Source organism: Schistocerca cancellata, chromosome 11 (genome assembly GCF_023864275.1).
Source record: "Schistocerca cancellata isolate TAMUIC-IGC-003103 chromosome 11, iqSchCanc2.1, whole genome shotgun sequence".
NCBI classification, from domain to species: domain Eukaryota; kingdom Metazoa; phylum Arthropoda; class Insecta; order Orthoptera; family Acrididae; genus Schistocerca; species Schistocerca cancellata.
Window position 1 is genome coordinate 10,352,066 of NC_064636.1, and position 23,574 is coordinate 10,375,639.

Here is a 23,574-nt window from a genome sequence, read left to right on the forward strand (position 1 = left end):
TGACAACCCTCGTGTTTTACCGTGACGACTACGAATCCTGTTTTTGGCCTTCCTCTTGGAATTTTGTTTTCTCGGCTAACCTCATTAATGCTTATCTTTCCATTTAAAAATATCTATGACAGTCAGTTCTTAAATATCCAGGCTATATTTCTTCAATTCACCCAGTTTACATTTATTGTTGTTGTTGTTATGGTCTTCAGTCCTGAGACTGGTTTGATGCAGCTCTCCATGCTACTCTATCCTGTGCAAACTTCTTCATCTCCCAGTACCTACTGCAACCTACATCCTTCTGAATCTGCTTAGTGTATTCATCTCTTGGTCTCCCTCTACGATTTTTACCCTCCACGCTGCCCTCCAATGCTAAATTGGTGATCCCTTGATGCCTCAGAACATGTCCTCCCAACCGATCCCTTCTTCTAGTCAAGTTGTGCCACAAATTTCTCTTCTCCCCAATTCCATTCAATACCTACTCATTAGTTATGTGATCTACCCATCTAATCTTCAGCATTCTTCTGTAGCACCACATTTCGAAAGCTTCTATTTTCTTCTTGTCTAAATTATTTATCATCCATGTTTCACTTCCGTACATAGCTAGACTCCATACAAATACTTTCAGAAATGACTTCCTAACACTTAAATCTATACTCGATGTTAACAAATTTCTCTTCTTCAGAAACGCTATCCTTGCCATTGCCAGTCTACATTTGATATCCTCTCTACTTCGACCATCATCAGTTATTTTGCTCCCCAAACAGCAAAACTCCTTTACTACTTTAAGTGTCTCATTTCCTAATCTAATCCCATCAGCATCACCCGACTTAATTCGACTACATTCCATTATCCTTGTTTTGCTTTTGTTGATGTTCATCTTATATCCTCCTTTGAAGACACTGCCCATTCCGTTCAACTGATCTTCTAGGTCCTTTGCTGTCTCCAACAGAATTACAATGTCCCGGCGAACCTCAAAGTTTTTATTTCTTCTCCATGGATTTTAATTCCTACTCCGAATTTTTCTTTTGTTTCCTTCACTGCTTGCTCAATATACAGATTGAATAACATTGGGGAGAGGCTACAACCCTGTTTCACTCCCTCCCCAACCACTGCTGCCCTTTCATACCCCTCGACTCTTATAACTGCCATCTGCTTTCTGTTCAAATTGTAAATAGCCTTTCGCTCCCTGTATTTTACCCCTGCCACCTTGAGAATTTGAAAGAGAGTATTTTAGTCAACATTGTCAAAAGCTTTCTCTAAAGTCTACAAATGCTAGAAATGTAGGTTTGCCTTTCCTTAATCTTTCTTCTAAGATAGTCGTAAGGTCAGTATTGCCTCACGTGTTCCAACATTTCTATGGAATCCAAACTGATCTTCCCCGAGGTCGGCTTCTACCAGTTTTTCCATTCGTCTGTAAAGAATTCGCGTTAGTATTTTGCAGCCGTGACTTATTAAACTGATAGTTCGGTAATTTTCACATCTGTCAACACCTACTTTGTTCGGGATTGGAATTATTGTATTCTTCTTGAAGTCGGAGGGAATTTCACGTGTCTCATACATCTTGCTCACCAGATGGTAGAGTTTTGTCAGGACTGGCTCTCCCAACGCTGTCAGTAGTTCTAATGGAATGTTGTCTACTCCTGGGGCTTTGTTTCAACTTAGGTCTTTCAGTGCTCTGTCAAACTCTTCACACAGTATCATATTTCCGATTTCATCTTCATCTAAATTTTCTTCCATTTCCATAATATTGTCTTAAAGTATATCACCCTTGTATAGACCCTCTATATACTCTTTCCACATTTCTGCTTTTCCTTCTTTGCTGAGAACTGGGTTTCCATCTGAGCTCTTGATATTCAGGCAGGTGGTTCTCTTATCTCCAAAGGTCTCTCTAATTTTCCTGTAGGCAGTAGCTATCTTACCCCTAGTGAGATAAGCCTCTGCATCCTTACATTTGTCCTCTAGCCATCCCTGCTTAGCCATTTTGCACTTCCTGTCAATCTCATTTTTGAGACGTTTGTATTCCTTTTTGCCTGCTTCATTTACTGCTTTTTTATATTTTTCTCCTTTCATCAATTAAATTCAATATTTCTTCTGTTACCCAAGGATCTCTACCAGCCCTCTTCTTTTTACCTACTTGATTCTCTGTTTCCTTCACTATTTCATCTCTCAAAGCTACCCATTCTTCTTCTACTGTATTTCTTTAGCCCATTCCTGTCAATCATTTCCTTATGCTCTTCCTGAAACTATCTATAACCTCCGGTTCTGTCAGTTTATCCAGGTCCCATCTCCTTAAATTCTCAGCTTTTTGCAGTTTCTTCAGTTTTAATATACAGTTCATAGCCAAGAGGTTGTGATCAGAGCCCACATGTGCTCCTGGAAATGTCTTACAATTTAAAACCTGGCTCCTAAATCTCTGTCTTACCATTATATAAATCTATCTGAAACCCTCCAGTATCTCCAGGCCTCTTCCATGTATATAACCTTCTTTCATGATTCTTGAACCAAGTGTTAGCTACGATTAAATTATGCTCTGTGAAAATTCTTCCTGGCGACTTCCTCTTTCATTTCTTACCCCCCATTCAGTATTCACCTACTGTGTTTCCTTCTCTCCCTTCTCCTACTATCAAATTCCAGTCACCCACGACTACTAAATTTTCATCTCCCTTCCCTATCTAAATAATTTCTATTATCTCATCATACATTTCATCAATCTCTTCATCATCCTCAGAGCTAGTTAGCATATAAACTTGTGCTAGTGTGGTAAGCGTGGGCTTCATGTCTCTCTTGGCCGCAATAATGAGTTCACTATGCTGTTTGTAGTAGGTTACCCACCCTCCTATTTTTTTATTCGTTATTAAACCTACTCCTGCATTACCCCTATTTCATTTTGTATTTATAACCCTGTATTCACCTGACCAGAAGTCTTGTTCCTCCTGCCACCGAACTTCACTAATTCCCACTATATCTAACTTCAACGTTTCCATTTCCCTTTTTAAATTGTCTAACCTGCCTGCCCGATTAAGTGATCTGACATTCCACGCTCCGATCCGTAGAACGCCAGTTTTCTTTCTTCTGATAACGTCATTGTCCTGGGTAGCCCCCACCCGGAGATCTGAATGGGGGACTATTTTACCTCCGGAATATTTTACCCAAGAGGACGCCATCATCATTTAACCATACAGTAAAGCTGCATGCCCTCGAGAAAAATTACAGCTGTAGTTTCCCCTTGCTTTCAGCTGTTCGCAGTACCAGCACAGCAAGCCCGTTTTGGTTAATGTTACAAGGCCAGCTCAGTCAGTCATCCAGACAGTTGCCCATGTAACTACTGAAAAGGCTGCTGCCCCTCTTTAGCGACCACATGTTTGTCTGGCCTCTCAACAGATACCACTCCGTTGTGGTTGCACCTACGGTACGGCTATCTGTATCGCTGAGGCATGCAAGCCTCCCCGCCAATGGCAAGGTCCATTGTTCATGGGGGGGGGGGGGTTACATTTATATTCATGTGCATTTTCACACTAATAATTCTTGCGATCTCAGCTGTACGATGCAGCAAACAGGACTGTGAAATATGTGATAAATTTATAAGTGTTGCAGATACTTGCCACAACGATTTCCTCATTCCACCACTAGACCGTTATAGATGACAGGTCCCACATACACTGCGTCACACAGTTTGTGCATTCACTAGGCGAAATACTCGCCTCGTTCAGAAATGTCTGGTTACAGACAAACCGCTCGAGAAAAGACAGTCGACTTCCCCCTGAATATATCGAGAGCTCAAAGTTTTATTTGTATGTCAATAAATGACAACCTGTAATAAATTAACTTTTGTTGTTGCTATAGTTGTCACTGTGAGGGGTCAGTGCGCGTAATGCTTGAGACTCAGATGCACGAGTTGTTTTATACCAACCTTACAAATAAAAAGATTTAGCTCACTAAAACAATGTAAAAAAAGGCAGTCGTTTTGGGTACGATTAGTATTCAGATGAGGTTCGATATACTTTACATTTAGCCATTGCCACAAATGAAGACCTTCCGAACAGTAAGTTAAGAACTAACACGGTAAACTCTCTGTAAGCTGTGAATTTTAAAATTTTCCCGGCAAATTGACTGTTCAAACAAATTTCGGGCTTGCAGCCGGTTGTCGTTCAATACTTCGCACGATATTTCAACTGGGCACCTGCCAGTCATCTTCAGGTGAGCCGTCGCAGACTGGCGATAACGTCCTCCGCTCCGCAATATATAGAGTACTGTAACTATTCTGCGCATGCGTCGAAAACTTGATAGTTGAACCACACTGCCCACCGGCAGTGCCCTCGCTGGTGGAATAGCGGAACTCGGTCGCCCTCTTCGTTGCTGTTTGCCACGGCCGTCGACGCACTCTGTCGTGTTCGATTTGAGCAAATCGTGGAGATGATGGGATTCCGTGCGCTGTCCAGCTGGTAGCCGCTGTCACGGTTTAACAGATTTTCCACCAGTCGTATTTCTACGGATTCTTTAATAATGGAGTCCCAGAAAGACGTTGCTGTGGACAAAATCATTGTTTTCTCATACTCCATTGAATGTCCAGTAGAAATACAATGTTCAGCAATAGTGGACTTGCTCGGCTGCAAAAGGCGGGTGTAACGTCGATGTTCAGTGCAGCGTTCTTTCACAGTGTGTGTGGTTTGACCTATGTAAGCCCTACCACATTGGCACGGTATCTTGTACATTCTCTCTCTGTAAGCTGGCCCTCGGTAATCCTATCTATACCCGGCCTACAATTACTCGAACAGAAATGATGCGCACGACAATAAATTATTGTGCACAACAATGCCATTACTTAATTACGATGTTAAACTATGTTATGCCTGTGTGAAATTGTGGCTTTATTTACGATTTGGTACCACAGTTTTTAAAAGGAAACATGTTACACTAGATCTAGAGCAGAAACTTGAAATTTTAGTCGAGTCGAACCGAGGTTCTTCATGGCGAGATGGTACTGCCGAGTACGGCGTCGGATGGGCGACTATCTACGGCAGTGGAAAGAAAGATATTGTTTGACAGTACGAAACCCAAACTGAGAGTGAGTCAGGAGAATGGGAGATTACACGGAAGAATGAGAAGTATCCTTTACAGATGCTTCGTACGACTGTGCACTAGAGCAATTCCAATTAGTGGCCCAATAATAAAGGTAAAAGCAGCTACGTTTAACGAACGACTTGGCGGCAGTAACTTGTCTGCAGAAAGTGAAAGTCGGTTATTGAATTGGAAAAAAATGACACGGCGTATGTCAGCTTATAGTCACCGGGAAAAATCACTCGGCTGACAAAAAGGTGCAGAAGAGTTTGTGAAGAAGATACAGATGATAATGGTGGAAGAATATTTAACTGCATTTGTACAATGCAAATGTAATGTGCCTCTTTTACTAGCCGCTACCGTTGAAAACATTTGCTGCCGAGACCAGAAAGGAAGTTCATAAGTACAAAGAATGGAAACAGTGCATAACATTAATGGCATGTCTTAATGCAAATGGGAGTAATAAACTATTACTCCTGGTGACTGGGAAATTCCTACATCCACGTCACTATCGACAGTGACGGAAGTACGCTATCGGTGTAATATTGCTCTCTGAAGAAAGTGTGAGTAGACAGAGGTATATTGTCTCGGTGGTTTGACGAAAAGTTTGAACTGAATATAGCTGAACAAGGAAAAGCTTCCTTATAACTGACAATGCTCTTAATCGTTCTTCTGATGCGAGTCAAAAGTCCGACAATATGCGAGTACTCTTTCTTTCACCGAGTGGAGCAACCCCGATTTGGCCCGTCACTCGGGAAATTTTAGAATCGATTAAATTTTGTTATCTACATGTATTTCTCATATCCTTGCCGAGTGGATGTGAAAACGATTCTACCGAGGTGATGTCGAAGATGTGGAAAGCATTTAAATCACTTGATGTCATTTTCCGAACACGAGAAGAATGCTACCGTAACAAAGGACTAGAGAAAACTGTGGCGATTTGTCGATGCCGAGTGGAGGCTGTGCCAATTTGAAATTGCCAGCTGTTGACATTTTGTACGTCGAAATGTCCCACGATGGACAAATTGATGGAGGAGATGCTGCGAGATAGACCAAATTTTAACGGACAGAGATACAATAAAAGTGCGGAGTAAAGCAATGATGAAAGCGATAGAGAGGAGGGCACAGGAGGAGATAGCACAGAGCGCCTCACACTGACGGTGCCCAAGCTGTGGACTTCTTCCCGGAGAACGTATTGCAGCAACCAGACACCTGCAATACTGGCGTAGTGCCGGTATAGCTGTTGCACGATAAAGAATGCCACTGTCTAAAAATTTGGTATGTGTTTCATATTGACTGACATTACTTTATTTGTATGCGCACATATGAGAACTTAAGTTTTCTGCTAAAATGAAAGTATCTTTGGATTTAAAAAAGTATAGTTCCTATGTGTTTAAGTAAATTTCAGACACACTCAATAATCCAGCATATCTGTTAATCCGGCACCCGTATGTGCGAGGAATGGACCAAACAGTGAAAGTCTAGTGTATAAAAATATTTTCACGACCATTGTGTAGTTAAGTAATATAAAATGTTTTTTGACCTTAGTCGACTTCACCCCAGTGGTCAACTACACCACATTTCGTGGTACCGTTGTGCAGTCTCGAACTTCTCAGAAAGTAGCTCAGTGTACCGGTTCTCTCGTATTGGGAGAATATCGTAGACTTGCCACCGCTGGTGATTAGTTTTAAAGTAGCGGATGACACGTGTAGGCGGGCACCGCCTGGCCCGTCCCTAGTGTGTGGGTGCTCACCTGCACCAGCAGTTTTGTAATTTTGCACTAGTTTCCATTTCGTGAAGGGTACATCTCACAGTTTTGTATTGGGGATATTGTACTCTTATATTTGCAACTTGAAAGTTACCTACCTTTTGCCATTACAAAGCTAACTGTAGCTGCCAGTTCTGAGAATCATTACACGCATCTGTGACGGTCAGTCGTACTTTGACGAGTCACTTTCTAACGTATTAGAGTGTGTGTAGCTGTGTGCAGAACTTTCTTTGTGTTTTTCACTTGGTTTCCTAATATTTTACTGCTTACTCTTTTCAGGTCACCTCGCGATATCTTGTGTAGAAACTGAAACTGGCAGGGGTACCACTTGTGTGTCCTTAAGCTGAAACGTATTATTAAAAAATTGTTCATAATGTTTCCCATTCACCATACACGTTGCAGTACCTGTGTGGCAGATCTCACATTATTGACGAGTCTAGTTCAGATCGTAAATTTACAGGGCACCATTCGTGGGGACATTTGTGTCAGTATATTATCCTCGGGTGTTCCGTACATTTTATGAACACTTTTTAAAAACTTTTACCTGCTTCACTGTTGCCTGACTTCTCTTATATGCTCTATTGAAAGAATGAAAACAAACTTTTGAGCAGATATTATAAGAGAATGCTAAATGCACGTGTACACTTGAAACTGGCTCGAATGTACGAACTGTCCAAGATAGTGGTACATAATGCTGTGTTTTAAATAAAATGACAGCCTCAGTGGTAAAGGATAGTTTCTTTCAATTTTTTGTTATGAGTGTTGGGCACAAGTATAAAAAATGACATCTATCAACGTCAGATTTCTTTAGGAAACTGATAAAAATGACACCTGTAACATTCCACAAGATGTTTAATGATTACTCTGCTAATAATGCTGTTATACAATCAGGAAATGAAAACAAAAGTCAATGTAACAAATATTTTAATACTTCAGTCCATTCCAACCGAGCGGCCGAAACTTTGCACGGCACCTCCTCGCCACAGAAGTCTCAATGTATTTTTGGCTGACACGGTAGTGAGATGTCTGTACACTATCGGCTCTGTACGCATTATGAGCTGCAGGTCGAGGAAATTACTCGCACTCTTTCTGACCGTTTGCGACTGTCACGACCAGTTTGACACGGGACCAGAACAACTCGGTGCTCGGCCCCAAACGACCGGTGTCGGAAGAACTGCCATTCGATCGCCTCTTTTGTCTGCGTGCACTTGTGTCCGTTAGTCAAAAACTGCTCCTCGAGCAGAGCTGTTACCTTTGAGTTTTGTTTACGTCAGTCCTTCCGTGTACGCCCCCTCGCCCGAGCTCGCGTTCTTCTCTTGGTCACGAACCACCAGATCGCCGTCTGACCCCTCTTCATCTGTACGGCTGCTTCGCTTTTCTCCGAAGGTTTCTTTAATTTTGCTCTGTCCAGTACCTGTCTTCTACAGCTTTGCTTTTTTTTTTCTTCTAGCCGTTCCTGACACTTTTTGCGCTTTCTGTCGATCTACTTTTTTTATAGATCTGTACACCTTTTTGGCTACTGCACATTTATATTTTCTTCTCTCATCCGTCGAATTTAATATCTCGTCAGTTATCTGAGGATTTCTATCGAGTTCCACCTTTTTGGACTTTTCGTCCCTACTTTGTTCTCTATCACGTCTCAAAGTGCCCCGTATATCTCATTTCGTATTTCTCTAACCTATTTCGGTCAGTCGTCACCCGACATTCCCTCCAAAGCTTTCGACAGTCTCCAGTCGTACGAACCTATCCGGGTCCCATCTCCTTATTTTCCTATCTTTTAGCAATTCCTTCAGTTTTAGCTTGTAGTTTTTTTACAAATGGATTAGTCAAATTTCATGTCTGTGTTTTGCATTTTAAAATGCAGTTTTAATATCTGTCTTAGCACCGTATAACCTACCTGAGAATTTCTCGGGTCTCCCGGTCTCTCCCTCACATAAAAGCTGCCGTCCCTCCGATTTCTTGATCGTGGTCCGTATCCTCCAACTGGCACATTGTCGCCCGATTCTGGCAGTCGTGCTGGCGCCTAGCGCTGCGGTCCAGTACGAGCTGCTCCCTGCCCGAGTCGTGTCGGGTGTACCCGGCCCTCAGTTCGGGGAGGCGCATAAACTGGGGATGCCGCAGCGTGCGGACACTTGTCTCGCAGCCTGACACGGTAGGTTGATTATCTTGTAGTAGATATAAGGGGAGGGCAGTGAATTCTCTCGCAATACTCCTCGTGACACGGGACCGGAGCTGTGCAAGTGAACAGTTGTGTACACACCTACTATTTTTCTTGTCGTCCTTTTCCAACTACAGTGTTTGAGTCCCACATCATAATTAAATCATCATAGTTGTTGTTGTTGTTGTTGTTGTTTGATGCAGCTCGCCATGCTCCAAACTGCCTCATCACTGCGTAGGTCGTGCACGCAGCGTCCACTCGAACGTGCTTATTGCAGTCGATCTGTGACAGAGCCAGCCTGCATTGTCTCGGAGATAAAAGCCTTGTAGAATAACTGCGAGTTCTAGGAAGCGCGCAAATGATATTCACTACACAGATCTCTAAATGACGTGGGGTGTAATGATACTTTGACTACCGCGCCTCCGCCAATACAAAGATATAATTTACGATCGCACCTGCGGAAGAGCGCTGCGCCAGCGGCCGATTTTTATAAATAATTTTGATTTTTTTTTTTTTTTTTTTTTTTTTTTTTTTTTTTTTTTTTTTTTACTTAGGTTTTGTTTTTAACAGCTAATGGGTTACTCTCTCTCTCTTGTCTTGATACGAAAGACGTGTATTTTTCCACGCTGTGTTGAATGTGCTTTTGGGTGGAAATTAAAATTATATTACAAAGCGAGGTTGTTTCAGTAGTGATTCGAGGTGGTTATCGCCAAACTTGTGAATTGATCATGACAGTGACAACTTGAAGAAGTTTTCAACAGACGGAGAAAAGTGAAAGACGGGTTGTCCTACAAGGGAATTAGAAGGACAGCCGTGAAGACTATATATTGTAATTAGTACTGCGTTTCTAACAAGATTATAAGGTAAATTTCCACTAGTTTTTGATGCTATTTCTGTACAGTCGTTTTTTGTAGTGTTGCCGACCCGGACTGCCCTGCACGGTCAAATTACAGCACTATCTTAATCAATAATACGAAGCCTGCCTTATCCATAACTAAAACCACCAAAATTCAAAACCCAATCAGATTTTCTATTTTAAATTTTCACGGCAAAACCCCGAGTAAAGGAAACACCACAGGGGGACCGATGACCTCACAGTTTGGTCCTTTCTCCCCTCTTTTAAACCGACCGACCTAAATGACGTGGCACTTTTCCACATTTAATACCACCGTAAAATCTACAATGATCGTGTTCAGTTTCACGTCAGACATTTTTATGCAAGTACGTACGTCCACCTCTCCATTTCACTATACACAGACGTGGCATTAACAACGTAATCACTGTGAAGTTAAGAGTCCTTTGTAGACTCTGTATTTGCAGAACAGGGTGGCCGCAAAGTACGTAAATGGTCCACAGACTCGAGTTTTTGAGACAGTCACCGAGACAATTAAAAGTATAGTGTGTAACATGGTACGTTCGTAAATTTGAAAGAATCGGTAGTCACTATGCGAGAAAAGTACACTGTATAAACTGCACCTACGATCTGGTTAGATGTATACGGTCGAAAGATTTTCGTAGAAACGTTGAAGTGAACTCCGCGGACACTTTGTACAGGTGTCGACAAGGTAACGGTGAGCTGCATCTTTTGTATACAGAACCGACACGTAGAGATGTGCCGTAAACTTGAGAACTGACTCTGGTGTGACCTGGACTAGCTGCAGCAACTCGGGATCCTGCACACGTGTCGTACGAGTGCTAGCTGGTCGTGTACTGAAAATTTTGGGTGACGTCCAGCTGTATAAAGACTGGCATACGAACGTATTGTGATCTCAGAAACTGCGGAGTCATTTGAAAAATGGCTAGGTCAGATTTTTCCCCTGAGGATAGAATAAGGATATTAACAGTAACTTGGTTTATGAAATATGTGGCGGTTTAGAAAACCATTTTGTGTGTCTGCATTTGGAATTCCACCCTTACTGTTACGAGGGTCGTATTGAAAACTGTGGAAAATTGTGCAAAAATCTCTATCGATGGCTTAATTGATTAGTGAAGTCTGCCTTCTTTTGCTTAAAACCCAGGTCAGCAAAAATATAATGGCAAAGGTCGGAATATAATATGCACAGAAGCAAAATTTGCAAGGGAAAATTTCGTCGGGTAATTAGGGTAAACGAAATTTTAATATGTTACAGAAAACTTAGACGTACGTGACTGGTGTCACTACATCCATAAATGCATATTAGCTCAGTCGTGCTGTAGTAAAAGTTGAGTTATTTGTATCTCTCAATTACTGAGGTTTCCAGGAAAAATAGACACCTCATTGTGACTGGCACTTTGTAAAGAATGCCTCAAATAATGAATTGAAATGGGGAATGGCTTAGTTAAGATTTTGAAAATATAATGTAATTATATGAATATAATAGAGGGAAACATTCCATGTGGGAAAAATATATCTAAAAACAAAGATGATGTGACTTACCAAACGAAAGCGCTGGCATGTCGATAGACACACAAACACACACACAAAATTCAAGCTTTCGCAACCAACGGTTGCTTCATCAGGAAAGAGGGAAGGAGAGGGAAAGATGAAAGGATGTTGGTTTTAAGGGAGAGGGTAAGGAGTCATTCCAATTCCGGGAGCGGAATGACTTACCTTAGGGGGGAAAAAGGACAGGTATACACTCGCGCGCGCACACACACACATATCCATCCGCACATACACAGACACAAGCAGACATTTGTAAAGGCAAAGAATTTGGGCAGAGATGTCACTCGAGGCGGAAGTACAGAGGCAAAGATGTTGTCGAATGACAGGTGAGGTACGAGTGGCGGCAACTTGAAATTAACGGAGGTTGAGGCCTGGCGGGTAACGAGAAGAGAGGATATACTGAAGGGCAAGTTCCCATCTCCGGAGTTCTGACAGGTTGGTGTTGGAGGGAAGTATCCAGATAACCCGGATGGTGTAACACTGTGCCGAGATGTGCTGGCCGTGCACCGAGGCACGTTTAGCCACAGGGTGATCCTCATTACCGACAAACACTGTCTGCCTGTGTCCGTTCGTGCGAATGGACAGTTTGTTGCTGATCATTCCCACATAGAAAGCTTCACAGTGTAGGCAGGTCAGTTGGTAAATCACGTGGGTGCTTTCACACGTGGCTCTGCCTTTGATCATGTACACCTTCCGGGTTACAGAACTGGAGTAGGTGGTGGTGGGAGGGTGCACGGGACAGGTTTTACACTGGGGGTGGTTACAAGGGTTCTGGCTGCTACCCTTGTAACCGCCCGCGGTGTAAAACCTGTCCCGTGCACCCCCCCCACCACCAGGTGTTGTCGGGATAAACAAAACTGGCATTCTACGGGTCAGAATGTGGTATGTTAGATGCCTCAGTCAGGTACTTAGGTTAAAGAACTTGAAAAGGGAATGCGGCTATGTCGAATTTAGATATAGTGGGAATCGGTGAAGTGCCGGGGTGGGAAGGACGTGATTTGTGGTCGGGTGAGTACGGGGTTATCGACGAGAAATCCGATAGCGCTAATCTAGGAGTAGCCCCGGTAACGAATAAGAGAACGGGAATGCGGATAAGCTGCTACGAACACTGCAGTGAACGGGTTACGGTAAGTGATACGGGTACGAGGCCACCAGAGCGGTACGAGATCGTACTTCGACTCACTCCGTACACGACAGACGGGTCGAAAGAACTTTTAACTTTCCCCTCGAGTAGACACCGGAAGCGAAGTCCGGAATGCAGACACGGTGCCGTCTGACGTCGCCTGTCCGATTTCCCTCCCGGCACCGACAGTTTCACCTCGCCGGTAGTGGCTCGACTCCCTCTGCCGCTCCCGACTCCTGAAACGCGAGCCTAGGAACGGTCCGGCAGTTACACCTGTACGCATGTAACACACTCGTTCTCCGGAACTGGCAGTACGCCGACTCCTACCCGTGCGTTTACATATGCCGGCCGCCTCTGCTGACGAGTTTGACTGTAGTGCCAGATGAGACAGCTGGTAAGGAAATTATTATGTTACTGTCTCCTCACTTTCTCCCAGATATGGGAATGTAATGTATTTTTGTTTTGTGGTTTCCAGATGTAGAAACATATGGAGAAGGCAAATTGAATTCTCAAGTATGTCGTATATCACAGATCCGTTGCCACCCGTCCAGCCCTGCCTCCCGTCCTACACACCCGTATCCGTACAGCTACATCGCACCGGCTTAGTAGTGTGCGGTGGGGGGGGGGCACGCGTGCGTGTGTGCGTGATGTGTACCTGTACATATGTCTGTTTGCAGTAATTAGTAATATTTTCAGCATACTGGTCGGAAGCTGCTGTTCTTGCATCTATTTACAATTCTTAGACAGAAGTGTAACAGGTAATACGCGTGGTACAAAATGCACGTGCTAAGCTAAAACCGTGTTTCCATTTAGATATCCCTTTCCCTTCCTAAAGAGGTATTGTTTAATGCATGTCATTCTCAGAATTGAACTGCACAGTTATTTAGTAGTACTGGACATAACATATGTTTAATTATTTCCTGTGACAGTCACATGCCCATTTATGTTTATTTCAGGATACCAGTTAGACGCGATCAAGTGTAAGGCTGTGATTATACACCAGAGAATGGCCCTACCGGTCCGACTGCCGAACAATCTGATGTGTGTGGGAAGAACTGACAGAGTTGCAAATGGTGCCTCTTCGTAACAATGCAATGACATTTTCTTCTGTTGGAAATGAGCCCAGACCTTCACGTAAGGATAAAAGTTTGTGGTAAATGCCATTTCAGTAAAAATACAAATCAATATAAATTTAATTTTCATTTTATTACCAGAGGGAAGTAAACTAATTAACAAAACGTACAACTGCACCTGTAGATTTACAGTCCACTCCCAATACGGGCGACTGACGTCCCAGGCGATCAGCCCGGCTCACTCGAGTGTCAAAGAGTTTACTAAAGAACTGACCCGCAGACTGTAATAACTCAGTTGGCAGATTAGTGAAGTAATTTATGTATAAAGAAACTGCATATGGCATTGTCAAAACAGGTCAATTATCTTTTAAATCTGATAAATGTTTATGCAACGATTTTCACGTATGTGAATTGTGGCGTTACGCGGTTGAGGATTCAAATAGAAATGGAGGTAAATAATAATTAACACAGTGCACAGTAGCAACACAAACTGAACACGTGCGTGCAAAGTTCGTTTAACAGCGCACTAATCGCAAAATTCTTAAGCAGACACTGAAAGCCGGCAGCACTCGTCGCCACTAACAGTCGGTTTGAAAACGAGCAGACGAGTCCCTAACAGTCGGTCTCGATATTAACTGCAGCAAAACTGCCGACGTACCGAGAGGGCCGTTAAAGTACGAGCCTCCGGTCGCCAAAATTATTCGGAGTCCGACACTCTGCACCCGAAGTACGTAACCGGTGCACCCGCTCCGCCATCCGGACGACCTCGTCGGCCGCCGAACCTACTTGCGCCGGACTGAAGGCTCCGACAGAAGTAAGGTGCGGGCAAAAGACTGCCGTCTGTTCTCAAATACTTTCCACGATGTCGCACATTGCAGAATCCGTATTATGTATCGAAACAGTGACAACTGTTTCAATGACACACTATTTACGTGTGTACAAACAATGTTAGAATAATCTACAATCCTTACATTCATTTTGTGACCCACTGTTACAAAATCGACACAGTTTTTTGGGAAACTGAGAAATGTGCTGGTGTTCAGTTTTACAATACGAAATAGTTATGTTAAAATTACAAAATACGGTCAGCCAGCCTGGAGAAAATTTGTCCTTTGAGCCTCTAGACACACGTTCTTTCAAGCAAACATTTCACATTCATTATTTGCACTTCTGTAGCAATTTAATATAACTGTTATTAATAGTCATTTACATACAAAACGATTTAAGTATATCTAGTAGTTATCTGTAGGCAGTCATTATCGGGGACGATTTGTACCGCGTGTAGCTCGTCGAGGATTTACATTTGTGTCACATATGCATATCTAACTTTCACAGAATTGTGTATAATGCTCGAATGATAGAAAATCCGGGATGGAATATAACATTATTGTCACGTATAAGAAGGTGCAATTAGACGAATGACGAACACTGACTTCACTCGACAAAAGTTTATTCGGCGAGAGTGTGAAGCGATCCGCCCGTGGCCAGAACACGTACGGTATATGTACAGTTACAGAACATTCCGGTACAACGATTCTCGACATTTGGGGATACTTCTAGAATGTACTCGAACCGAATATAGAAATTAAAATTTTACAGTTCGGGCGAGTTTCAAACTCTCGACCCTCCGCGTGACTGTCTAGTACCGTTACCACTACACTACAGTGACCGTTCTACTCGACTTCTCCCGCAACAATATTACGAAAAGGAAAGTCGCCACTCACCGTACAGCGGAGATGCCGTGTCGCAGGTAGGCACGAGAAGTAGTCCGTTCCGAATAAAGCTTTCGGCCCGTAAGGCCTTCACGAAAAATACACACACACGAGCACGCGTGCACACAGACGCAGACGCGGGTGCAACTCACACACACACGACTGCAGTCACATTGCGAGCAGCAGCACTGGTGCACGGTGGGGGTGAGGAGGAGGCCGGTGGGGGGACGGGGAGGGGGAGGGACGGGGGACGGTGCAGTGCTGCTAGAACGAGGTGGAGGGGGCAGGACAACTGTGTGCAGTGAGGGGGGCAGGGGAGAAGTGGGCAGAGCGGGGGAGTGGAAAAGGAGAGAAGTGGGGACTGCGTGCGACGCCAGGAGTGTCACGGGAACATAAGGTATATTATAGGTAAAGTTCCCACCTACGCAATTCGGAAAAGCTGGTGTAGACGGGGAGGATCCGTACGGCACGGGCCGTGAAGCAGTCGTCGAAATGGAGGAGGTCACGTCTGGCGGCGATCTCGGCGACATGGCGGTCCGCCGCTTTCTCGGCCACAGTTCGTCTGCAGCCGTTCGTGGACGGGGAGCTCGTCAGTTGTCGTGCCCACGTAGAATGCGGCAGCTCAGTTCGTAGATCCGGTTTGACAGGTAGCCCTGCCTCTGACGGGGTAGACGGTGTCTGTGATCGGACCGGAGTAGGTGGTGGCGGGAGGACGTACGGGACAGGTCTCGCGTCTAGGTCTATTACGGGGGTACGAGCCACGAGGTAAGGGATTGGGAGCAGGGGTCGTGTAGGGACGGACGAGTACACTGTGTAGGGTCGGTGGATGGCAGAATACCACTGTAGGAGGGGCGGGAAAAATAGTGAACGGGACATTCCTCGTTGCAGGGCACACAAATCGTATACACAGTGAATCGTAATGATGTGGCACGTGTCTGCTGTCAGCTGCACTATTTATTATAGCTACTTATTTAGCTTCATTTTCCCACAAATCATATGCACAGTCGTAATGGTGCGGCAAGCGTTGCAGATTAATTTGTAAATATGGCTATGTGCTGAACATTTTATTGGTCTTTCTTTCTTCTTTCTTTGTATAGAAAACGTACCTGTCTTACACCCATTTTAATCCGACCACTTCACTCTTGGTCTTATTTTTCCCTCTTGTTCTTGTACATATTGTACGAGTATGTTAATCGACTTTCCCTATAGCTTGCTCCTATTTTCTCAAAATTTTGACATCAGTATAAACTATCTCCCTACGAGGGCGGATGATATCTCGCTGCAATGTAAGCCCAGGATGGCTGCTGTGAAAAAGATATGACACCCCAGACCATCTCTCCTGTTTGTTGGCGCATACGGCGGGCGACAGGCAAGTTGGTATCCCACTACATTTGTCTGGACCTTCTCCAAATAGGTCTTCGCAGGTCATCACACCTCAGTTAAAAGTGGGTCTCATCTGTGAAGACAATTTTATTCCAACCAATGAGATTCTCGGAAGACGTTTCTGGAAACGTCCCGAACAGTGGTGGGATACCAGCCTGACTGCCATATAGCCCGACAACCCCTTTGGGTTTTTCTCTCACGGCACCCTTACAGTAGAGCGGTACGTCGACTATATTCTAACGCATCATTTTGTTGCCCTTCGTGGCAAGTCATCCTGGGCTTACATTCTAGCTAGATAACACCGCCGCCGCTCCACCCCCCCCCCCCCCCCCCCCCCCCCCCCCCCCCCCCCCCCCCCCCCCCACGCGCACACACACACACACACACACACACACACAAGGCAAGGGTTTCCACTGATTCTCTTGGTGCTTGCCAAACCTTCTCTTTGCCAGCAAGATCGCCAGCTCTCTCTCAAAATGAGCATTGTTGGCAGGCCCTACCATCAATTATGACGATCTAACGCCTCAGTTGGACCCTATTTGGCACGATATTCCTCAGGATGGGACCCATCAACTCTATTAATCAATGCCAAGCGGGCAGACGTTGTTGATTTGCCCAATTTGTAAAGTTTTTCTCTTGAACAAATCGTACAGGTTTTCTTTAAATGTAACCATTAGTTTGTCTGTACACGTACATCACATTTACAAATTTCTGTCTCACTCGGATAGTTCTTTCGTGGTGCGCCTTTTTTTTAAAGTGAAGATGTGTGTGATATTTTCGTTCTTATATCAATACTTATATTAATTCTCGATTGCACTCCACGAACCCTGGATCTTGCCATTGGTGGGGAGGCTTGCGTGCCTCAACGATACAGGTGGCGGGTACAACCACGACGGAGGGGTATCTGTTGAGAGGCCAGACAAATCTGAGGTTCCTAAAGAGGAGAAACAGCCTTTTCAGTAGCTGCAGGGGCGACATTTTGAATGATCGACTGATCGGGCCTTGTAACATCAATCAAAACTGCCTTGCTGTGCACGGTACCCTGAAAACAAGGGGAAACTACAGCCGTAATTTTTCCTGAGGGCCTGCAGCCCTACTGAATGGTTAAATGATGATGATGATGGCATCCTGTTGGGTAAAATATCCTCATTCGGATCTCCGGGAGGGGACTACTCAGGAGGATGTCATTGTCAGGATAAAAGAAACTGGCGGTCTGTTCAGCGGAGAGTGGGATGTCAGATCCCTTATTCTTTCTTCTTTCTTTCTTTCTTTCTTTCTTTCTTTCTTCCGTCCTCTCTTCTTTCTTCCTTCCTCTCTTCTTTCTTCCTTCCTTTCTTTCTTTCTTCTTCTTTCTTACTTCCTTCCTTGCTTTCTTTCTTTCTTTCAAATATACAGATATGGATATGATTTAGTAATTTCATCTCACCGCCTTTTACATTACAATAATAGAAATTCTTCTATGGAATAGAAGGAGTTGTCAAGCAGAAACTTTTTCAGATTGTGCACCCTTTCTTGTGCTGCTAACAACACATTGAGTAGTGAATGTCATTTTTCCATTCAGTAATGTGGTTATGTACATCACAGTCCCTTTCGAGCTTTAGTGGATTACTTACAATAACCTTCACGAGAGAACGAATATACTGGGACGCAGTAGTCGGAAAGCCCAACTTCTTAAACAAATGTCTAAGAGATAGTTGTGGGTGAGCATTCACGTATTATCCTTACGGCACATTTTTGAGCGATGACGATTTTCTTTCTTAAAGATGAGTTACCCCAGAACACTGTTCTGTATGACATTATCAAATGAAAATATGGAAAAAAGTCAGCCTACCGATTTGCCTCTCCCGAGACTTGCAGTGATTCTAAGTGCAGATGTTGCTCGACTGAGTTGTTTTAGGTGATCCGAAGTGTGTTTCTTCCAGTTCAAAATCCCATCAGTATGGATACCTAAGAATTTTCGAGTTTCCACCCTATTTATTATTTCTTCACTACGTGCTACTCTTATCATTGGTGTAGTACCTCCAGACCTGCAGAACTGAATATGTTGTGTCTTTTTAAAATTGAGGGTGAGACCATATGCAGAAAACCAGTTTGTGATACTTTTAAGAACACTGTTTACAATTTCTTCTCGTTACTGTGTGAATGCTCGGATCGATTACAGTACTGGTGCGATCTGCAAAAAGAACTGACTCCGCTTGTGGTGTATTACGCAGGCGATCATTTATATATGTGAGGAACAATAGCAGATATACGAAGAACAGTAGTGGACCTAAGACTAAGCCTTTTCAATTATTTAATTTCGACGTTTAAGAAATTTCCAAGTCGCTGAGCTGCAACTGATAATAAATACTAAAGTCAGACATTTTGCAGGCAGTAAGCAGACGTGTTTCGTAGTGTGAAAATACAGCGGTTGTCAACGTAACTAAAATAAGTGGAAAGCATGTGAGCTTATACATCTTGTCAGCATTTGTCACGTACACTGTCTATATGAAGGAACAAATACAGTGTCTCGTTATGAGAATGTGTCGTGAAACTGACAGATTAATAAAGCACTCTTAACCAAAACCATCTGGATACATCCATCTTTTGTAGCGTTAACAAATATACTCCTAAGCGTAATGCATAAAGTAACGGGGAAAACTGAGAAATGCAACACTTTATTAAATGTGGAAAGGAGACAAAGATCTATAAATTAGCAAATTAATTACAACACTATCTATTTGTGAAGACAGATACTCCTCCCTAAGAGTATATCTGCTTACGCTACCAAGATGCGTGCACAGGCCTTTAATATAGTCCTCGGATTGGTTGTAAGTTACTGATTTTATGAACATTGCAACTGCTGCATTTTGGACACGTGGGTAGTTTTTGTCCACAATCAGTCGAGATTATTTCTTGAAAGTACTGTGAAACACGTACTTATTGCCTGTGGAATGACCAATTTTATATTTATTATTGCTTGCAGTTTAAGACACTTGAGAATTACTTAAATGCCGAAAATGAAAGTGCAGATATTGTAACAAATTGTACAGTCCACTGCAAAATGTTGTCACTCAAAAAATTCGACGAGACTGTGAACTGAGACAAATAACATTTTGTCAGGCATAAGACAATCTGTACGAGAAAGCAATCGAGATAAGAGAAGCGGCTCTTTTTCATTGTGATGGCATTCAGAAAGAGCTGAAATTGTTGTTTTTCAATACATAAGTCAGTGTCTATGATTAAATTTAAAGTCCCCACTGATTTTAAATAAAACCCAAATAAATATTCTTCACAACACGAGTAAAATTTATTTTCACTAAATAAGATGTAGTGCCAATGTTAATGTGAAAAAAGGTATAATTGAGATAGAAGCCTATAATCTTATAGTTGAATGGGGAAGAGAAAGAAAAAATTAGGTTTGCGCAAAAGTTCATTGCATTTTTCCATAAGTTTAGCAAAGACAAGAGATACACATAATAGAGACTTTAGTCATCAATGATATATTTTCTTTCACTACCTGCAAATTAGCAAATTACGAATGCTTTAGTAAATTGCCAATGCTTTTCGACCTCCCGATTAGAAATCTTGTGGCTGTGAGAAGAATGTGTGTTCAGAGCACATTTTGAACCAGAAAGAAAGTTCCTTGAAGGTCGTTTGATGGAAAACGGAAAAGTTGGAAATTTGAGAGTGCAAGATCAGGTGAACGAGGTGGGTGCAGAACGACTTCCTAGCCAGACTCCTATGTAATGTTTTTTGTCAGTCTAGCAGAGAATGTGGGTAGGCATTATTGTGGTGTTGTTGTCAGTAAATGTCGACGATGAATGTTGCACCTCAGTGAAGCAGTTCGTAGTACACCACACGGTTGCTGTTGCACCGGATGTACAACATTATGTTTTGTGGAGATGTGCAGGTCTTTGTTCGGGGAGTTGCTGCTTTGTTTGGCCTCGACCATTCCTCTCTTTTTATTATATTAGTGTAAAGACACCATTTCTTGTCACCTGTAATGATACACGATTGGAATGATCAGTGTTGTTCACGAGCCAATTATTAATAATGAGCGAGCAGAGATGCACATATGGCCACCCATTAATTTTTGTGATTTTGGCTTAGAGCGTGCGGTACCTGTACACTTGATTTTTGAACCTTCCCCAAAGTGTGCAAATTTCACATAATGGTGAAATGATCACAGTTCTCAAGTACACTCAAGTGAATCATTGTGAACTAATGCATTTAAAAAATCATCATGAAACCTAGACACGGATAGTCACTAATGTCAAAATGATCCTCCTCGAAATGAGAAAGGCATTTTCTTGCCGTGCTCTGTCCAGTGGCATACGTGACGCGAATAGTTTCTGGCTGCCTCTTCTGCTGTCATTCCTCTATTAATCTCGAACAGAAAAATATGTCGAAAATATTCTGATTTCTGCTCTTGGCACTCCATTTTATAGCTCTGACAGCTCCATTAACTTTCTCCAAATGATGAAATGACAGTATGTAAATTTAGAAAGCAACAGTGAACTACAAATAAAAATGGACAAAGCTCAGTAGAAATCTTTGGATAATACACAATATATTAAATTTAATTGATGAAAGGAGAAAAAGTATAAAATGCAGATGATGTAGCAGGGAAAAGGTAATCTGGCTGTCTATAGAATAAAATTGACATAAAATATAAAATGGTGAAGAAGGTACTGTTAGGGGAGAAATGCAAAGCACATACTTGACTAGGGGAAAGTTAGATGCCACTTATGGGAGAACTTGAAGAATCCTTTGGGGAAGAGAGAGTAGTTGTACAAATGTCAGGGACTCGGTTGGTGAGCCAGTGCTAAGTGGGAAGTCTGAAAGGTGGAAGAAATATGTAGAAGGGGGGCTTTGTAAAGGAAGGAAACTGAAGACCATATGGTGGGAAGGGAAGAAGAATAGACAAAGATGTGATGGAATAGATAATATGTGAAAATAATTTGACAGAGCACTGAAAGTCCTAAGTTGAAACGACCCCTGGAGTAGAGGAAACTGCCTCAGAATTATAGAGAACCCAGAGAGAGAGAGAGAGAGAGAGAGAGAGAGAGAGAGAGAGAGAGAGAGACTCCTAGACTGTGACTAAGCCACTTTTGTGCGATATCCTTTCTTGCGGGAGTGCTATTCCGGCAAGGATTGACGAGAAGTTCTGTGAAGTTAACTTCGTACAACTCGATTAAGTTGCAGGTGGATTACAGTCAGTGAAATGAGCGACTGTTCCTCACAAGAGCTAGTGTTCTATAATTAAAACAGTTATCAAACTTTTTCTTAATACCGTGCGTGTAGTGACAGATCGATCCACGAGCTCAGTCGGGGACGAGCTAAATCTGGCACACCAAATTGCGGTTTGAGGTCAGAGCTCAAAAAACTGTTTGGATAACTTTTCAGATTCCACGAACCAACGCAGAAATTTTACAAGTACGTAAACATCACACTGATACCCAGGATCCGAGACCATGAGCCTTCGTAGAAATTTTACACGTCTTTGATGCCTTTCTGCCAGTAGTGCCCACAAACGTGACTGTCGACAACTTCTCAGAGTTCCTGATCTCCTGTAGAAAGTCTACGAAATGGAGACTTATCACCCGACGAGGGATTCGTGACCGACGCTCCGCTTGTCGGCGCGCGCCACTAGGTAACACCGCCACTCCGTAGGTGTACTGAGCCCAGGAGACAGGCTGTGTGACCCTGGTGCTGTCAGTGATACTTTTTACCTTCGCTACTTTCTCGCGCAGTTGTCTTTCCAGAATTTTCTCAATGCGGTAGGCCTGCTGTGCGAAGCCACCAACTTTTACCACGTGAATTCTCCTCAATCTGCAAAGTATTGAATGCTGGAAGAGAGCTTTGTAGTATTCGAGCTATTAAATGACGTAGCTGTTTTGTAAATAGCTGTTATATAATTTATTGCTTGTATGTAACGACTAGTGAACCCAACGCAGTTTTGCAATTGCCAAAATTTACTAGAACTGGATATACATTCTGATCTCCTCATAAACCCCCACCCCCCAATAATGTCCACCCCCCTCTCTCTGTCCATTTCCTCCCTCCCCCTCTCTATGTCCATTCCCCCCCCCCCCCCCCACACACACACACACACACACACACACCACACACCACACAGACACTCTTCTTTCCATCTCCTCTCCCCATTCGCAGACCTCAAGCCTGTTTTATTATTTCCAACGAAAACTTTAATGAGAATTGAAGTTGCTGAAAATAATGGGTAAATCAGTTGCTATTATTGTTATATGGGGTACGAGAGACTTCTCCAGCCACTCCATCTATGAGGATGGTAGCTTCAGTGACAATATTTCACACAATTTTAATCTGCAAATAGGTGGGGTTACAAAGTTTTGCACAATACAGGTTCCGTAGTAGTAATCATAAGGTGATAAGCTGTATATACAGCTTTTGTTTTTTCTGTTGAAACTGATGCAATGAAGAAAACAAAAAAGCACGTAGTTGTGTATACTATTTGTGTCTAAAATTACATGTAAGTAGTATGAATAGTTTTTCGGCCACCAGCAACATTGAGGAATTTATTGTGCTCGGTCAAAGACGACCTAGGCCTTAGGAAACATGGCGTGTATAAAATCCCGTGCCAATGTGGAAAATCTTATATCGGATAGTGTAATGGTACTTTGACGTCCGCGCCTCCGCAATACAAAGTTATAATTTACGATCGCGCACGCAGAGGAGCGCTGCGCCAGCGACCGATTTTATAAATAATTTTGTTCTTTTTTTTTTGCGTAGTTGTTTGTTTTTAAGAACTAATGGAGGACTCTCTCTCTCTTGTCTTGAGACGAAAGACGTGTATTTTCCCGCTGTGTTGAATGTGCTTTTGGGCTAAAATTAAGATTACATGTCAAAGTGATGTTGTTTC

General features: G+C 43.0%; 1 protein-coding gene across 3 annotated transcripts in view; it reads left to right on the forward strand.

The window, feature by feature from the left end:
* Positions 1 to 23,574, forward strand: part of LOC126108719 (uncharacterized) — a 57,575-nt gene that overhangs the window by 19,751 nt on the left and 14,250 nt on the right. Inside the window, exon 3 of one of the 3 annotated variants that reach the window (XM_049914047.1) lies at positions 13,480 to 13,657. The exons of 1 other annotated variant lie outside the window; for it this stretch is intronic. The gene's annotated coding sequence lies outside the window, so the exon portion shown is untranslated. Of the gene's footprint in view, positions 1 to 13,479; positions 13,677 to 23,574 lie in introns of all 3 variants that reach the window. One more of the 3 variants, XM_049914046.1, reaches the window with a different exon arrangement.